Source organism: Cyprinus carpio, chromosome B3 (assembly GCF_018340385.1).
Source record: "Cyprinus carpio isolate SPL01 chromosome B3, ASM1834038v1, whole genome shotgun sequence".
Taxonomy (NCBI): domain Eukaryota; kingdom Metazoa; phylum Chordata; class Actinopteri; order Cypriniformes; family Cyprinidae; genus Cyprinus; species Cyprinus carpio.
The window spans coordinates 918155-923026 of NC_056599.1; the positions used below are offsets into that span (position 1 = coordinate 918155).

Consider the following 4872-nt stretch of genomic DNA (forward strand, 5'->3'; position numbering starts at 1 on the left):
CACAGTCATTACACTTGACCCCTCCCCCATAATATTAATTGTTTATAGGCCATGTATTAGGCACTTTTTTTAGTAAATGTTTATTTTTCAGTGTTAATGAAAGTGACACCAAAAAACAGGATCATCATTAGGAAATCCTTGGGGGGCTGTGCCGGGGCTAAGCATGTTTCTGATGGGGCTATAGCAACGTCAAGCCCCGCATTGAACACAGATCTGAGATCATCTCTCAGTTTGGACGAATGGTGCTTTCACACATTCAGATATCAGTTCCTCTTCTTTCTTTAAATGTTTTTCTACAACTGAAATTCAACTTCTTTCTTCTGTATCGACTTCTGCTATAGTTGCTGCAAACTTTTTACGAATTCACTGTTGCTATCATTGCTGCTTATTATCTAAAGTGTTTATTTCACTGATTTCATGTAATGCATGGTTCCTCTTCCACACACCTGGCTCTGATTTTCAGGTGCATTTAATTAGAGCTGTAAAATGGTTCTCCAGGAGCAGGAATGAGGAACCTGATGTAGCTAAAGCACATTCATTTCTGCATGTTAACTGTAGATAGACCAGTGGTTCCCAAACCAGTTCTTGGACAACAGTGCACATGCTGAATATCTGTTTTTGACACCCACTGGATTCTCTGCTAATGAACTGATGACTGAATCAGGGGTGTTTGATTAGGGAGAGATACGATGGCCATCTTATATGATCTTGCCTCTATCCAATGAAGGTCAACCTCTTTGAAGATTTGAGTGAAGACCAATCAAGATCTGCCACGGACAAGGTCAGATGTAGAGGCAATCCTGATTTGATTTAACATGTACAGCTCATTTATTTGCTGTATTTCTGCAAATGATTATGATAATAGTGATTATGGAATCATCATATTCCATATGAAGTTTTACAGTGTTGTTTAACATTTATTCCAGAGTCAGGACATTCTTGCAATACTGATATGGTTGACAGCCGTTCTATACATTCGTAACTAAAATAGTGTATTAATTATAGCAGCTGTAGTGTTTCAGAGCTGTGATCTCACTGTTGAGGTTTGGAGACATGTGAGTTTAATCGCAGTAGAGCAGAGATCATCTCTGAAACCAAATTAGACTGATGATGCTGTGAATCTGAATCACTCTGATGGCACTTCTGCTTTTTCTTTTAGTGAGCTGCTGTATGCCATTAAACTCCTTTCAGTTAACAGTGAAATAAGTTCAGACTGTAAGAATTATAATTAAATCAACATTCATCTGAGCTCAATTTGATTTGAATTTCTATAAAATAATAACAGAATATGAACGGATAACTTTAGTGGCTGGGCTTACATCAGCTCAATCTGATTGGCTGCTCAGTAACTGCCACTTACATTGGTCCGTTTGTGTCTGAATGGGCGGGACTTGGCCAGAATTAGATGAGCATCAGACTTTGCCTGTATAGTGTTTACTGTAGTGTTATATTGCATTAACACACAATGTGAGCAAATATCTTTATTCTCAAACAAACTTTAAGTTGTAAATTTTTAATTATTTTGGTGCAATAATAATTCCAAACCAAGTAAATTTGCTCTTGTAGCCCAGCTGTGAAAAAAGGTGAAGTGTGTGGAAGTCATTAGTTTATCAAAATGGATTTCTGAACTAACCACTAGAGGTCTTCACAGTGCACCCGAGACCCGTCGACCCGGGACCCGTACGGGTTCGGGTCTATATTTTAAATGATCAGCCGGGTCCGGGTCGGGTCCGAATCTATTACTTCGGGTCCCGGGTCTGTTTAACATTGCGTGTAATACCCGTGCGATCGGATCATCGGACTCGGAGAACACCCGGCCGTGATCAGACACTGCTTGTGTTTTTTGTAACTTGCAACTTGTAAAATTAGGAAAAGAAAAGTGTGAAAAAAAAGCTCTCTCTCTCTCCCATTAGAAACAGAGCGCACAGACTTGAAACAATTATATTTAATATATTTCAAATCAGCAACAAAATCTGAGGTGAACTGTCACATGAATGTTTTCTATGACGCTCAAATTGTGTTAAAAAGCATATTTTAGTTTGATCCAGCTAGCACGCATGTGCAGTCTCAAGTGCATGTCATGTTACTATGGCAACCAGTGAGGGACACCGCCAAACCGCGCTTTACGTGTTCTCCCATTTTTATAATAATATAAATGAACCGTTTAATCTTAAAGTTTTAGTGGTCAGATTCAGACTCGACACAGAGCAGAGAGCACATAGATGATAGCAAATAAATAACGTCAGCGGCCATAGCACTGAACGAGCAATCGTTATTATAGTTCAAAACAGTTGAAGTTATTATGCGAGTTAACTCGAGTCAGAATGTACATGTGCACAGTTGCATTTCTCATCCGTCACCGTGACATCAAGTGGACTTTTGAAGCTGAAATAATGAGTGGATTAAGCTTGGACTTGGAATAACGAGAGGAATAACATGGATAACTTTCTTGTCGGAGGATTGTAATGCATCACAGGCAGTCAGGTACAAGGAAGAGAGACTACGGCTCCTTAAATTAGGTAGGACAAAAAGTTTTTTTTTTGCAACAGGTTTATTGACTTGTAATATCAATTTAAGGTGGAATATGTGACAATCGGGTCCAGTCGGGTCTGTGTCTTCCCGGCGGGTTCGGGTCCAGCTTTCAAATAATAGACGGGTCCGGGTCGGGTCTGGGTAGACATTTCTCGGATCGACACGGGTCTGGGTCCAGCTTTTGAAATAATAGACGGGTCCGGGTTGGTTCGGTGTAGTACATTACGGGTCTCTTTCGGGTTTGGGCACGAATTTTTGGACCCGTGAAGACCTCTACTAACCACAATAGAGTTATATGAAATATTATGAACACAAATGAATAATTTCATTAATAATTTGCTTATCTTTGTTGGTTTAACACATCCTCACATTACCTTACATTACATTAGCTCGTGAAGGCAAATCACTAGATTTGTAAGAAATATTTTAGCAAAGACAAAATATTACATGCAGCTGCAGATGGTTTATTAAGAAAATTAGTAGCAATCGTCCAAAATATGAATAAATTCTAAAAAACAAGAACAAACAGAGAAGATAAAAGAATCACAAAAGCAGCTCCATCACACAGTACAGAGATTATTATACAAATAATCTGTACATTACTGTATTTAAAACTGTATTTAAAGCAGGTTATATACCAAACACAAGAAAATGACTGAAATCACGCCTGGTTTAAAAAAAAAAAAGAATGGTATGGTTTTTTTTTTTCTTGGTGGTGGTAGTTTTTTTTCTTTGTTTTCTGAGAAGAATAAAACAATATGAACAATCTTCTATAAGGTTTTGGTATTTTAAATATTGTTTCAGATTGTGTGAGGCTGAAAAACTCACCAGCTCTTCTGTCACAGATGATCTGAAGAAGAATCACAGTAGGAGCAGCAAACACTGCAAACTCTACAATAATCACAATCCCTGCAGGAAAAAAAATGAGAGACACAATCAACAGAATAAAACAGACTCAATCTGTGAAACTGGGAATCAAATCAAAGGTATAAAACAACAAACAATGCATAGACGTGTCGTACCTCTGAATAATAAACCAGCAGTCCTTCTGACTTTATTTTCTGCTGGATCTGTGATCATGTCTGTTAATCATCCAAAATACATAATGAACAAAAACAAAACAAAACTCATTCACTTATTTATCTAACATTCATAGGCTACACTTCAAATTTGCACATAATATACCTGTACATACAAAACTGTCTATTGTAATATACCTGCACATACAATTGTCAATTTGTATATTGTTATTCCTTACTTACTTGTTCTGTATGTTTTTTGATTTCTTTGAGTAATATTGCATCTCCACTCTCTGTTGTGATCTTCATTCAGGAGTGTTGTAGTCAGAGAGCTGATACAGTGATCTGGAGCTGATATCTGATATGTTTATTATGATCTTGTTTGTTTATAGAACAGATTAATTCTCTCAGAACGGATCCAATCATCACAAGAGACTCTTTCATATGAATACAACTGACAGAAGAGAGTCACAGAGCGGCCTGCACTGATCTCAGTCTGTGAGGATGATGAAGATGATGAAGAGACTGAAACACAAAAAAACACTCAAATCACACACTTTTTAATCATCATGAGAGTTTAAATGTAGAATTCGCTCTTTTTAAACTGACCACATAATCATAAAATTACCGTGAAGAACATGCAGATAAACACGAGCATCAGTTCCTTGTTGTTGATCATTCACATATTGTCTGCAGAAGTAAAGTCCACAATCTTCTTTTGTGATGTTCTTGATGTTCAGAGAGCAGTCAGACCCCAGACTCAGTCTCTCGTGACTCTCTGTGTCTGTCTTCTTTATCCCGCCACCAATCAGTTCGACTGCTGCTGAATCTCTGAATCTTTCATAGTTCCATGTAGTGGATTTGCAGTCAGGAAGAGCATTATTACAGGACAGACGGACATTTTCACCAGAACTGATTAACACACGAGTCTCATTCACTCCACTGGAACCTGAAACAAAAAAAATATTAGAGTGATCATTGTTATATATTAATAAATGAAAACATAAAGCATACCAGCATAAAAAAAACAGAATATTCAGATCATACAGAAAATAGATTTCTTTACCTGTGAGAAGTGAAGAGAGAAAGATCAGTCCCAGCAGACACAAGTGACACTTATCAGCCATCTTCTCTTTCTGTCAGTCGTCCTCTTCATTATATGCTCTCAACTCTTTCTTTAGATACTATCAGCTCCTCCTGTGGTTTTTAACTTCCTCTGATCTGATCGACTGAGTGTTTATTCCTTAAACGAGCTGCATTTGACTGACAGTATATTACTGCATGCAACTGATATTGATTTATCAGTGTTTCTGTTTTCTGT

General features: G+C 37.6%; 1 long non-coding RNA gene across 1 annotated transcript; it reads right to left on the reverse strand.

The window, feature by feature from the left end:
• Positions 1-3360: 3360 nt before the first annotated feature.
• On the reverse strand, positions 3361-3661 carry LOC109106045. The gene is made up of 2 exons (XR_002020511.2): positions 3555-3661; positions 3361-3441 (listed from the first exon to the last, which is right to left on the reverse strand). It is a non-coding gene; the product is annotated as an uncharacterized LOC109106045 (long non-coding RNA).
• Positions 3662-4872: the final 1211 nt, after the last annotated feature.